Source organism: Carassius carassius, chromosome 8 (genome assembly GCF_963082965.1).
Source record: "Carassius carassius chromosome 8, fCarCar2.1, whole genome shotgun sequence".
Classification (NCBI taxonomy): domain Eukaryota; kingdom Metazoa; phylum Chordata; class Actinopteri; order Cypriniformes; family Cyprinidae; genus Carassius; species Carassius carassius.
Window position 1 is genome coordinate 32536487 of NC_081762.1, and position 15173 is coordinate 32551659.

The following is a 15173-nucleotide window of genomic DNA, read 5'->3' on the forward strand; positions in this document are numbered from 1 at the left end:
GGACAAGGTGCGAAACAATCAAGAGTTTATCATGAGTTATTTATATTTTTAAAGGAAACAGGATTATTTAATAGGATTTAAAACTCCATTATGTGTAAATTTTATATGGATATATATATATAATTTTTTTTTTTTTTTTTTTAAAGAGTAGATCTAGTTTAAACTTCCTTTCCAAATATGCGCTTCACACTCCATTTCAGTAGGTGGCGGGAATGCACCTTTTAAGTTGGTTTGCCAACCGCCATTAAATCCTAGAAGAAGAAGAAGAAGCCTCCAGGACAGGTTTGAAAACCACTGCTTTAGGGAACTGTGCGTAAAATGGCACTGTTTTGCAACCAATTTGCACAGGACCATGTCTGAAATACTTTTTGGCACCTGTGAGCCCAAAAAAAGCTAACGTGGGAGTGTGGCAGCATTGCGTCAACGCTCAGTCGGTCTCTTTAGGGCAATGGTTTTCAAACCTTTCCTGGAGGCACCCCTGCCTAAGGATGGCTGAAGCGAAACAGTCGTTCCGAAGCTTTGCGAGATCCCGAAGCGCAGATGTGTCGAAACACTGATCCGAAGCGTGATTCGAAACACCCATGTCACGTGACTATGACCAAACGAAGCCTCGAAGTGTTTCACTAATTGTTTCATCAGGTGTGGTCCGCCGAATCAGTGTTTGATTGGAACGGTCGGGAACAGACCACACAATCGCACATCTGTATAAAAGTGAAATAAACGCATTTTGACCTCGTGGGTTTTTGTGAGAGGAGTTTGACTTTGAGATAGCGGATTTTTGGTGATATAGTGACATAGTGCGATTTGATTAGTTATAGGCAATTTAGACTTACATTTAAATTTACACAACACATTGACTGAGAGGCTAGAGACAGACAGAGTATACATATAGTGACACATTAATAGATACATAGATATAAATATATATAGACAGCTAGATTAATAGATAGATACATATATAAATACATATATTATAGATAGATACATATATAGATAGATTATAGATACATATATAGATACATAGTTTATAGATACATATCTAGATACATAGATCGATTCATATATAGATAGATAGATTTGGATAGATAGATAAAATGGAAGCTCCCCAGAAGAGATGCCGTACATCTGTGGTGTGGGAGCATTTCCATTTAGAAACCCCAAATAAAGTGAGATGTGTGTATTGTGATCGGCAGCTAGCCTACTGCAACAATACATCATCCATGATGCGCCATTTGAGGAGCACTCATCCTGCCTTTTTGCAGGGTGCAGAGGATGGCATTCCCCCTGTACCTAGGCCTGCTACTGACACTGCTGGGCCATCTAAGCAAGGTATGCATTGTTTGGGATATAATTATAATTGAAATATAATTACAACCTTTTGGGACACTGTTTATAAAGTTTATAAGTTATATAAAGCACTGATTATAAACACTGGAAGGTTTCCAAATAATGAACCAGTAGGCTATACTTTTAATAGATGTGCACTAATTGAAGCTGTATTTTTCCAATGTATTTGTCTGAAAGTATGTTTTGTCTTCTCTTTTAAAAGTCAGACAGAGGGAATTGGATGAGGCTCTTATAAACATGGTGGTGAAGGATCTGCAGCCCTTCACCATCGTGGACGATGAGGGATTCAGGGCATTTGTGAACAAGCTTGATCCAAGCTATGTCCTCCCATCCCGGAAGGTGCTTAAAATAATGGTCAGCGAAAAGTACAACAAAGCAAAGGAGAAGACAATGGAGGACCTACAAAAGGCAGCAAAAAAGCAGCTGCAAAGCAAAGGACAAGCTTGTGGAGATGCAGAGCTTGATGGGAAGACCAACTCTGAAACTGATACAGGAGGTTGACACGAGATGGAACAGCACATTTGACATGCTACAGCGCTTGTATGACCAACGTGAACCAGTGGCTGCTGCACTTTCCAACTTAAACAATGATACTGCTCCCCTGACAAGTATTGATTATGACATTATTGAACAATCATTGTCAATACTGCAACCATTCAAACTCGCAACAACAGAGATGTCAGAGGAAAAGAGAGTGTCTGCTTCAAAGCTTATACCACTGTACAGGATGTTGCAGCACAAGCTTGCACAGAAAAAAGGAAATGCAACGCAGGAATCAACTGTTCAATTAGGTAGGCCACAATGACCATACTACCCATGTGATTGGCCATAACTGTCATATTATTGTCATTATTATAAATATGTGTTTCTCCTGTTTTGGCTCATAGGCTCACATCTGCAAGAAGGTCTGCACTCCAGATGTGGAGGTTATGAGAGTTTTAGAGCCTTGGCACTGGCTACACTGCTGGACCCAAGGTTAAAAAATGTGGCATTTGGAAATGCTGCCAAAGCCCTGGAAGCTGAAAAGCATATCACACTGGAGTGTGCTTCACTGATGCGTTCAAACACAAATCCTGGTGAGCAGTTTCAGTCTGTGTTATGTTATGTAATCTGAATCATGTAATATAATATATCCTTCATATATGCCGTCAGTTTAGGATTTGTTACTAATTGCTGTTTTAATTTTTATTCAGACCCAGAAATGTCAACATCACACCCATCATCATCATCATCATCACCATCACCATCACCATCAACATCAACACCAGTAGAAACACAGGACAGTTTATGGGAACTTTTTGATACTCGCATCCATCAAACCAAGATGATACACAATGCTACAGCTGATGCCACAGTGGAAGTGAAAAAATACATCAACGATGCGTATTTGCCCAGAACTCATGATCCACTAACTTACTGGAAAGAGAGAGCAGTAATCTTTCCTCATTTGTATGTCCTTGCAAAAAAATATCTTTGTATGCCAGCAACAAGTGTCCCTTGTGAGAGGATTTTTTCAAAGGCTGGAGAAATTATCTGTAAAAAAAAAAGTAGGCTAAGTCCTTCCACAGCAGATAAATTAATATTTTTGAATAAAAATCTCTAAAAAAGTGAGACATTGTGGCTTGATTTCTTTTATTAATATTCATTTTTCATGACCAAAATAACATTATGCACAGTGAGGAGCCTATAGGTTACAAGCTTCACATATTAGAACATTATAATAATAAAAAAACAACACATTTTTTTAATGGCTCGTCAAGGTTGTTTCAGATCAACACCTGCAAGTGACCACTAGGTGTCACCGTTGAGACGGGTGTCGGATTGATTCGAAGCATCGAAACAATATGGCACATTTGGTTCAACTGTTTCATTGGTTCACGAGGCCTCGATTTTGCCATCACTACCCCTGCCCTGAACATTTTGTATGTCTCCCTTATTAGACACACCCAAATCAGGTCTTGCAGTCTCTACTAATGAGCTGATGATTTGAAACAGGTGTGTTAGATGAGGGGCAATGCGAATTGTGCAGGACAGGATTGAAAACCACTGATCTAGGGATGTGTGAGTAAAAGGGCAGGAGCCAACTTGGAGAATGCAGGCATCGATCCCGCTACCTCTCGCATGCTAAGCAAGCGCTCTACCATTTGAGCTAATTCCCCTGGCCTTTCAAGAATGACGAGCATAGCTGGGAATGACGGGTTTGATGCAAAGAGGCTGTCCCTCCTCTGGGCTTGCTCCTTTGCACTGGCCGAGATTATGTTGTCAAATTAACAAAGAGATTAAGCATTTGTGTTTAAGGACCTTCTCGGTCTTGTTACGCCAGTATGCATGTGTATGGATTCTTGTATTATGTAGGCTACCTTGGAACACTCGGATCATGCAGACAACTTCTCACCTCTTTTGCTCACACTGACTTAAAGTCTAAGGAAGCGGTTCTCAATTCTAGTCCTCGCTCCCCCCAGGTCTGCATGTTTTGCATGTCTCTCTTTGTTAGCACACCTGATTCGGATAATCAGCTCATTAAAAGTGAGCTCCTAGTGATTGACATGGTCCCTACACAGTGTTCATTGCTCCCCACTCCCTGAGCAGGGGAAATCCGTCAAAGTATACTTCACTTTGGAACATTGGTTCACGGATTTGTGCTGCGCAACTTCTTCACACATGGAGAAGTGTGACATCATTTACCTCTGTATACCTCGATACACCACTGTATTACTCACTATGAATGGAATGCAACAAATGTCTGAAGCTATACGAGAAACTTACAAAATGTGAAGAGCAGGGGGCGCGAGGACTGGAATTGAGACCCGCTGGTCTAAGTGACATCTGACCGTTTCAGCTGTCCTCCCTAACATCCCTCTACATGTTAGATACAGCCCCATTTTTAGTTCAATTAAGAGGCCAACTTGCATTCGTTAGCCTTTCACACTGTCTCGAGGACTTTGATTGCTTCCACGTTAGTTCATGTTCCTTTTTTTGTTGATGCTGGTATTGCTCCTTTTTCTTGGCTTTGGGCAAGAAGGCTCGTTGGTCTAGGGGTATGATTCTCGCTTTGGGTGCGAGAGGTCCTGGGTTCAAATCCTGGACGAGCCCTTGTTCAGGTTGAAACGTGAAGCCTTATTGTCTCATTGCATTCACAAACATTATGGCAGGTTTTTTTCAATCAGGCAGACACTGATGGCTAAGCCAGGCCGGTTAGCTCAGCTGGTTAGAGCGTGGTGCTAATAACGCCAAGGTTGCGGGTTCGATCCCCGTACTGGCCAGCTGTTTTTATTGTCTGGGGGCTCATGTCTGCTCTGCTCTTCAGCTCTGACAACGAGTAGGGTGATCTCACTGAAATCCCTGCTTGCTAAGCTAAGCAGAGGTTTGTTGTAGCCGAAATAGGTCAGTAGGGAGAGCGTTAGACTGAAGATCTAAAGGTCCCTGGTTCGATCCCGGGTTTCAGCAACATCTCCCACACTTTTCCTTTTTTTGAGGCGGGCCATTGACCAAAAATCACTGGGTTCCAACCTCTCTGTATAACTGCTTCCCCACAGCCAGAGAGCTATCTGTTTCCAAGTTGGCCTCCAACCAAGCAGTTTCGGTTCCATGGTGTATTGGCCCTGTGAGCAACAGCTGCTCCAGTTAAGGTTCCATGGTGTAATTGTTAGCACTCTGGACTCTGAATCCAGTCATCTGAGTTCAAATCTCGGTGGGACCTATTTTGCCACCAGTTTGCGCAGGACAATGTCTGAAATACTTTTCGGCACCTTTTAGTCCAAAAAAATTAACTAACGTAGAGAGTGTGGCTGCATTGCATCGATGCTCAGTCTGTCTCTTTAGGGCAGTGGTTCTCAAACCTGTCCTGGTGGCACCCCTGCCCTGCACATTTTTATTGTCTCCCTTATTAGACACACCCAAATAAGGTCTCGCGGTCTCTACTAATGAGCTGATGATTTGAAACAGGTGTGTTAGATGAGGGAAACATTCAAAATGTGAAGGGCAGGGGTGCCTCCAGGACAGGTTTGAAAACCACTGCTTTAGGGAACTGTGCGTAAAATGGCACTGTTTTGCAACCAATTTGCACAGGACCATGTCTGAAATACTTTTTGGCAGCTGTGAGCCCAAAAAAAGCTAACGTGGGAGTGTGGCAGCATTGCGTCAACGCTCAGTCGGTCTCTTTAGGGCAATGGTTTTCAAACCTTACCTGGAGGCACCCCTGCCCTGAACATTTTGTATGTCTCCCTTATTAGACACACCCAAATCAGGTCTTGCAGTCTCTACTAATGAGCTGATTATTTGAAACAGGTGTGTTAGATGAGGGGAAATGCGAAATGTGCAGGGCAGGGATGCTTCCAGGACAGGATTGAAAACCACTGATCTAGGGATGTGTGAGTAAAAGGGCAGGAGCCAACTTGGAGAATGCGGGCATCGATCACGCTACCTCTCGCGCCTACTGCTTCCCACCGACTGAGCCAAAGTAAGCCCAAAGTAAGCCCACATGAGCCAATCGCGTTTCCCCTGTGGTTTACTTTTGACCAATCGCGTTCCGCCTGTGGCTTACTTTTGACCAATCGCGTTTCGCCTGTGGCTTACTTTTGAACAATCGCGTTTCTCTTCCGTGGCTTACTTTTGATCAATCGTGTTTCTCTCCTGTGGCCTCCTTTTGACCAATCGCCGTTGTTGTCATCTTTGTTAAAGGTAAGGCTATTACTTTATTCATTGAAAACTGGTCATTATTTGTTCATATACAGTGTGTATTTTTGGAAAATGAATCGTGTCAGTATAGCTAGCTAGCGTGTACAGTTCATGCTTTCTTCAGTACCTGTGAACCTGTAACTTTTCACATGATAAATGATCAGATAAGTTATATTTATCGACCGTCAGCTAATTAAGCTATGCTACTGTCAACAATGATGTGTTTATTGTCTAAGAAATCATGGTTTCTGGGCCCTATGAATGAAAATAATGATTAAACTATTTACATTTATATTTGGTATTAACACATAATAACACACACACATTTTAATTGTAAAAATCGTTACCAAATTGTTGTGGAGATATGGAAAACTGCATTTACCAAGAAATAATTGATATTTTCTAAAATAATGTAATAATAATGACTTTTTTTTATAAAAAAACATTGAGAGTCTTAACTAAAAACAAACAAAAAAGGCCAAATGTATCCATATGGGCCAAAGTATGAGGGAATAGTTTATGCGTAGCTCGTTAAATTATTGTTACACACTTAACATACAGGTGTCTTTTAGATTGCAAAAGGTAGTAGTCTTTTTCTGATTTTCATTTCAGAAAATGTATGCATATACCTCTTTTCAACGGCAATCGGCAACATCAAGCCGACTCCTCATGGCACCTTTGGCGGAGGCGAGGCGCCTTGAAAATGTGGAGTCTGGAAGGGCCAAACCTAAGGAGGAGATGCTGTCAGAGGCCAGTACTTTTGTCAGCACAAACGGTGGAGACCCCAGTGACCAGTTTTTAGTACTGGCTCACTGCAATCTTCAGTTTGGGAAGTACCAGGGCCAGAGATTTAGATGGCTCCTGGAAAACTCTCTGGGGTATGCCGTGTATTTGGTGCTCAGCATTTCCAATGAGACGGCGCAGACAACACCCCTGTCAGAAAATAAACAACTGTTCCTACAGTACTCTTCTCAAATTAGAGAGATGGCAGAAGAAGTGGAGAAGTATCAGAGGAAGCAGGAAATGCAGGCAGAAACCTGGGCAACTGGAGACCAGGGCTGCTTGATGGTGGAGTTTGGTGACTTCCAGGGCCGGTCCATGAAAGATGTTTATGAGGACCAGAGCAAGGAGGCTCAAGCACTCATCAGGTACCTCGTTAAGGCAGATGCCAGGCCCAAAACCAACATGGCCATTTTCAAGACATATGTCCTGAAAAGACGGGCTTCTGCTGTGGGCACCAGCATACGTCAGCCTGCACCTCACGCTGCAACCTCCAGTGCTTCTGCAACCACTGCACCTCCACCTGCAGCTATCCAAACTGGTGTACAGAAGACCGCAACTGTGAAAGCACTGTTGGCACGTGGCAAAAATTTGTCGCCTTCACAGCTGGCGAAAAAACTCACATCACCAGTTAAACCCTGTGAGTAGGAGTGTGAATATAGAATTTTACCTACAGCATTTCTACATATATTAATTTATCATTATGGCAAACTTGTCAACTTGCCGTTTCCAGATCCATTATTGCAGTCCACTTTACCTTCTCCAGCAGCAGAACCCCCAGCCAAACATTTGCCCCCCATGCAGCTTTTCGCTACTGGTAAGTAAGCACCATCTTACATATGTTTGTCTCTGTGTACTGTTCACAATGATAGTTTTAACATTTGTGCTCCAGGCAAGTCCGTTCCCACTGCTGAAGATGACGATGAGGAGCTGGTATTTGCTGCATCACAATGTGAAGCACAGCTAAATACAGGTGTGGCATATGACACAAATGCACATATTACAAGAATGTTTTGTGAAAACACACTGAGAAGCGTTATTTCTTGGGGGAAAATAATCAACATTTTAAAATATGTTTTGTTTACAATACAGAATTATATCATATCATGCCTCAAGCGGGATGCTTTCTTTGAGTGCACTTCTTCAAAACCGTAAGGATTTTTCAAGGTGTCAGTGTATTTATTTGCGTTTCCGAACTTACCCATTGTTAGATAATCACCAGATAACTTTTTCACACCGCTTGCTCTTCTCACACACTCTTCAGCTCTCCCTGAGCAGACAGGATGGTGGAGATTCATTGTTCTAATGATTAGAGGAACAGTTTTTCCTTACTCTATCTGTGTGTATGCTTCATGTCCGTGGGCTTCGTTGCTTTACACTTAATTCATCACACCACATTTTCCTTCCTCCATTACATCTAATCCTCATTCTCAGTGAGCTGCACTGATTCCATTCTCCTTAAATTAATATAGTGTATGCTGTGTTCTTTGCTTCCTTAACACTAGTACCACTTTCTTCACTCTCGTTCCTAAATATAACATAATTATGAATACTTGTCCAAAAATTGTGCTTTGCAGGCTGTTTGTGCGCTGCATTTATGGCATATTACTATCAAATGCAACAGTCATCCTTATTGTTTTTTTTTTTTACTATTTACTCAGAGGACTGTGCTGGTCCATCTCCATCAGTGGAAACTGCCAAGGCACCAGCTCCTTCACTTCAATTCAAGTTTATTTGTATAGCGCTTTTTACAATACAAATCGTTACAAAGCAACTTTACAGAAAATTATGTTTCTACAATATTTAGTAGTAGCTAGTAGTTTGTGCACGTTTGACAGGATTTTAGAAAAATAAAAATAATAATAATAATACAAGACGTAGTCAGCTAGATGATGAACTATCAATATTATTAATTAATAGTAATTATATGATGCAGTCACACATGTAGCAATAATTGTTAGTTCTGTTTGTTGATTCAAGGTTAGGATCATCTGGGGTCCTCTGAGGGTCAGCATCATCTCTTCTCAGGTGTTCTGGATCCAGACTGGAGCTTGTGTAAATCCTAGTTACCACGGGATGTAAATCCCGTGGCAAAACATAGAAACAAAATAGAGACATCATTAGCATAGCTGCTGATCCAACAAAGTAAAATTAGTTTAACCCAAGCTAAAGAATAAAAATGCAGATGCAACTACACTCACAATTTAAGAGATACATTATTCGAATGCTTGGCGAAAGAGATGCGTTTTTAATCTAGATTTAAACAGAGAGAGTGTGTCTGAACCCCGAACATTATCAGGAAGGCTATTCCAGAGTTTGGGAGCCAAATGTGAAAAAGCTCTACCTCCTTTAGTGGACTTTGCTATCCTAGGAACTACCAAAAGTCCAGCGTTTTGTGACCTTAGGGTGCGTGATGGGTTGTAGCGTGGTAGAAGTGGTAGAAGGCTAGTTAGGTACGCAGTAGCTAAACCATTTAGGGCCTTATAGGTAAGTAATGATAATTTGTAACAGATACGGAACTTAATAGGTAGCCAGTGCAGAGACTGTAAAATTGGGGTAATATGATCATATTTTCTTGACCTGGTAAGGACTCTAGCTGCTGCATTTTGGACTAGCTGTAGCTTGTTTATTGACGAAGCAGGACAACCACCTAGAAGTGCATTACAATAGTCCAGTCTAGAGGTCATGAATGCATGAACTAGCTTTTCTGCATCAGAAACAGATAACATGTTTCGTAGCTTGGCAATGTTTCTAAGATGGAAGAATGCAGTTTTTGTAACATTGGAAATATGATTTTCAAAAGACAAATTGCTGTCTAATATAACACCCAGATTTCTGACTGTAGAGGAAGTAACAGTACATCCGTCTAGTTGCAGATTGTAATCTACAAGATTCTGTGTGGTGTTTTTTGGTCCAATAATTAATATCTCTGTCTTATCCGAATTTAATTGGAGAAAATTATTTGTCATCCAATCTTTTACATTTTTAACACACTCTGTTAGCTTAGATAATTGGGAAGTTTCATCTGGTCTCGTTGAAATATATAGCTGAGTATCATCAGCATAACAGTGGAAGCTTATTCCGTATTTTCTAATAATATTACCAAGGGGCAACATGTATATTGAAAATAGAAGGGGACCTAGGACGGATCCTTGTGGCACTCCATATTTTACTGATGATAAATGAGATGACACCCCATTTAAGTAAACAAAATCACCAGCCACCAGCTTAGCTTCCAAGTCACTGGAAAGATCAACTTCCACCTTTCCAGCATGAGTGGATCCGGAACACACTATTTAAGGCCGACCCACGAACCGGCAAGTCAGATTTAGTGTCCCAGCTGAAACTTTGGTGGTATCCTCCTCAGCCCCCTTTAATAAACACTCAGCCCCCTGCCTCACCTGACCTCTTCTTCTGTCGGCCCCTTTTCTTATGGATGCCGCTGAAGATGTGGTTATTTCCTCTTGTCTGTGTTCGCCCAGACTGTGGTAAGCACAGACTAACAGCGGCAGGAATTTACCGTACCGTGCGTAAGGTCTTGGACATCGACGGGTGGTATGACCTTGCCACTGAGTATCTGGAGTGCAAACGCTGCAAAAATAAATATCCTGCCTGGTCTGAGGACATCCTAGGACAGCTGGATATGGGCCACCGCAGTCAGTTTCCAGCTTTGCTGACATACAGGTAATTCATAATGACAATCATTCATTATTAGGTGCTTTTATATGGGTTATTTTTTACCAACTAAAGCATTTGCATGATTATACTGTTGCTTCCTTAGATACTCATGTGACAACCGGGTGCTGAGGATAATAAGGGAGAGGACACTGGGCAACAGTGTGACTCAGCTTTACAGGAAGCTGATGGAACAGCACAGTGAGGCATGGACACAGCGTGTCTTGCAGTACTTGACTGCCTGCGAACCATTCACAAGGTCCTCCCTTGTGCAGCCTCCTGTGTTTGCTGATCCTCCACTTTTACCTGCCCTGCCTAAACCTAAGTGGCTGTTAGCCGTGTATGCCAGGGATGTCCTGGGGCGACTGCACGAGGTCAAGGCCAAATTAACATCTGTCTTTGGCTGTGTTCTCAAGATGGATTCGACAAAAAAGGTATCAAAGCCCTGTTTATATCCAGAAATTTGCCAGACATTGATGTGTGTGTGATGTGCATACATAAAGAGCACATCTTTTATTTTTCCCAATAGGTTACAAAGAAACTTGCCGGTGCTGCTTCAGGAACAGCTGCCTGGTGCACAAATGTCGGAAATGAACACGGCCAGGTCCTTGTCTCTGTGCTGACAGCTGCCGAGGAACATGGACTGGACTCCATGGCAGCTGGTCTGATGAAACGCTACCGAGAGGCAGGAGAGGCAGCCCCAAAAGTGATGTACGTGGACAGGGACTGCTGCAGTCAGTATGGCCAATCGCGGGTGAAGATCATGTTTTCGGAGTGGGATGAGCTTGTAGTGCGCCTCGACATCTGGCACTTCATGCGGCGATTTGCTGCAGGTGTCACGACAGAGGCTCATCCACTATACGGCATCTTCATGGCACGTCTGTCCACGTGCATCTTTCAGTGGGATCCAGAGGATGTGGCTGCTCTTCGCTCTGCAAAAGAGAGTGACCTGGCGGCAAAGAAGACTGGCCACATCTCAAAAAAAGGCGGTCAGTGCTCGCATTACCCGGAGGGAGTTGGCACTGCACTGCCGGAGGAGGACCAGGGGGGTGGAGGAGACCGCCAGATTGATTGGGTCACTGATTGATCAGTTTGACAGTGCGGATGGGAAGGACACCCTGGAAGTTCCTCTGCTGGACCACGAACGGATCCAGCAGATATGGAAGGAACAGCGCAAGCACGTCCAGTGTATACAAGACCCAGAGAACTTTCCGCTGTACATGAAGACATGGACACTGAAGAAAGGCAGCGTGGAGCTGTGCTGCTACAGGTGTGCTCGTGGCTCTACCTCCTTGGAGTCGTTCCACCTCCACCTGAACCGTTTTATTCCAGGTATTACATGCATATGGATTATTATTTTTCTGTAGAAAATATAAGCACTGTAACTGCTTCCATCACTTTAAAGTAATGCCGCATTAATAAATGTCACACTCTATATTACAATTACTTTTTAATGTCATTAGCATTGACAAAGCTGTCTTGACTAACAAGTCACTAGTAATACAGGAATAAGTGACAATCATTTTTAATTTAGTTACACAACTCTATTAAATGTAGTATACAAGTTACTTCAGAGCACCTTATGTGTAGTACATATATTGTACATATGTGACATATAAAACCCTTTTTTATATATTTTTTAATATTATTTAACTTTTAGGAACCAGTGCCAGCGATGCGCATTTTCAGGCCTATCTCCTTGAGGGCTTGATGCGTTGAAATGATGACCGAATGGAAGATGCCATAAAACGGGCGTCCTCCATTCGGACATATGGCAGTGCCATGAGAGAGGCTGTGGACCGGCTTAGCCGAACAGTCTTTGGGAAGCCCTGGGATGAGCGCTATCGCCCTCCTGGAGCATATACAGGTAAGAAATTTAATTTGTTCTTTTGCAATATTCTATTAAGTTATCTATTTAGCCTCCAATGTACTTGATAAATTATTAAGAGCACTTTTTTTTCTTTTTTTATTATTTTATTATTGTAGGTGAATTGCTGGGAATCGAGTACCTTTACAGCCAGACTGGCAAAACACTGACTCCAGTGCTCCAGAACCCAGAGGAGGAAGACTGGCTGGTGGAGGAGGTTGATGATCAGGACCTGCTAGGTGAGGGGTTTGAGGAAGAGAGCATGGAGGACATCACAGTTCCAGTGCTGTATGAGGATGACCCCTGCCGTGATCTCAGAAACAGCCCCTCATCTTTGCCTCTGCCTCAGTCCCCAGCATCACTGGCTGAGCCGTCCACATCATCTGGAGGAGAGGGACAGTATCTCACCCCTGCCTCTTCAGTGCTGTCACAGCAATCTGACACTGGAAGCAGTGTCTCCGGCGAGGCTCAGGTAAGACACTCTAAGGGCTTTATTTTGTTTCAGTCTCGTTTTATTCCAAATACACTACAAGCAAGGTGTTTTTTTTTAAGCCTGCATTTATTTGATTCAAAATACAACAAAAGCAGTAATATTTTGAAATATTTTTACTATTTAAAATAACTGTTATCCATTTGAATATATTTAAAAAAGTAATTTAGTCTTGTGATTTCAATGCTGAATTTAACATCATTACTCAGGGCACACGATTCTTCAGAAATCATTCCAGTTTGCTGCTAAAAAAACCAGGTGCCGGATGCTATATTATTATTATTAGGTTAAAAATAGCTTCTAGAGATTTTTTGTTTAGGTTTCTTTGATGAATAGAAAGTTCAGTATATATTGTAACATTATAAATGTCTTTTTCATCTATTTAATGCGTCCTTGCTAAATAAAAGTATTAATTTCTATAATTTAATACTAAATATATAATGATTTAAATGTTCTGACTCCACACTTTTGGATGGTATAGTGTATAATGTTAAAAAAGCTTTTTATTACAGATAAACTCTTATCTTGGATCCTTCTATTCATCAAAGAATCTTGAACAAAATGTACACAACTGTTCTAAATATTGATGATAATAATATCAATAAAAAAAGGTTTCTAGAACAACAAATCAGGATATCTGAATGATTTCTGAAGATCATGTGACACTGAAGACTCAGGAATTATGCTGAAAATACAGCTGTGCATCACAGAAATAACTTACACTTTAAACTATATTCAAATAGAAAGCATTTTTATTTTAAATAGTAAAATTATTTCACAATATAATGGCTTTTGTTGTATTTGAATAAAATAAATGCAGGCTTGTTGAGCAGAATTCTTTAAAATATGTAAAAAAATATTTCTGTTCAAAGGCTTTTGACTGGAAGTGTATATTAACACTAATCTGCATTTACTAGGGAGCAGTCATTGGACCTGATGGCATCGCTGGGTGGGACAAGGTCCAGGATCTGGCTGGTTTCCTGTTGGGTCTTCGTGAGGCTCCTTACCTCACCGACCTGCAGGTGACAGAGGCCATCCAGCTGTGGACAGCTCTCCCTGATGTTGATAAACAGCGGGTCAACTATCAGCCTCGACATCAGCCTCAGCTGACACATGGGCGCTTTAAGGCACCGAAGCGGTCCGGAGTCACACCGGGTGTGGAGAGTGTGAAACGGTGTCTGATTGGACATCCTGGGGGTCCAGCACAGTGGCCCAGCACCAGCCGCTTGGTTGAGGCCATTTGTATGAAGCTGTGTGCTTTACACAAGTCACCGACCAAGAAGGCTGGAGTTTGCACCCCCAGGTGGTCTAAAATCCTTTCAGATTACCACCACATCCGAGACCTGGTGCTTAACAGTCGAAGGCTGATGGATGAAACAATGATCCAGCTGTTTGAGCTGAACCAGAGGACACTCATTCAGTGGTAAGCAAGGCACATTATTTGGTTCAAGGGAACTGAATACTTCTGTACACACACACACACACACACACACACACACACATATATATATATATATATATATATATATATATATATTTTACAAGTAATTTACTTTCAGGTTTCAACGGCAGCAGAAGAATCAGGAAATGAGTGTCCTCGCCCAGGGACTGACTCCATCTGACCCAATTGATGTGGCTGATACGCAGCTTCCTCTGCCGAGGGAAAAATTGGATGACGTGCCATCAACATCAGGCCCAAAACATCAATTTATCCTTCCGCCAAATCGAGAAGGACAGGCTCCAATTCTGCGACCGGGTCGCCGGCCCACTTCTGCCAAATAGGAGTGCCCTATCGCACCCGTCCCCACAGCAGCAGGAGTTGTGCAGCCCATTTCAGCACCTGGGTCACTGTTAGGCACACTAGTCCTTAACCCAGACATGACTGTGTTGATGGTGATTCCATCTTCTGGTGCTTTGACATCCGGTCCAGGCCCAGCTCCGCCTGCTCCAGCGCCTGCTCCAGCGCTGCTGCTTCTGTGTCCCGTTACACCCAGAGGAACAGGTATAACTGCTTCCCCACAGCCAGAGAGCTATCTGTTTCCAAGTTGGCCTCCTCCCTTCCGGGACTGGAATTGAGACCCGCTGGTCTAAGTGACATCTGACCGTTTCAGCTGTCCTACCTAACATCCCTCTACATGTTAGATACAGCCCCATTTTTAGGTAAATTAAGAGGCCAACTTGCATTCGTTAGCCTTTCACACTGTCTCGAGGACTTTGATTGCCCTAGGGGTATGATTCTTGCTTTGGGTGCGAGAGGTCCCGGGTTCAAATCCCGGACGAGCCCTTGTTTAGGTTAAAACGTGAAGCTTTATTGTCTCATTGCATTCACAAACATTA

General features: G+C 42.4%; 2 non-coding genes across 2 annotated transcripts; both read left to right on the top strand.

The window, feature by feature from the left end:
• Nucleotides 1-4368: 4368 nt before the first annotated feature.
• On the top strand, nucleotides 4369-4440 carry trnap-ugg (transfer RNA proline (anticodon UGG)). Its single transcript has one exon. It is a non-coding gene; the product is annotated as a tRNA-Pro (tRNA).
• Nucleotides 4441-4536: 96 nt separating this feature from the next.
• trnai-aau (transfer RNA isoleucine (anticodon AAU)) lies at nucleotides 4537-4610 on the top strand. The gene has a single exon. It is a non-coding gene; the product is annotated as a tRNA-Ile (tRNA).
• The last annotated feature ends 10563 nt before the right edge of the window (nucleotides 4611-15173 follow it).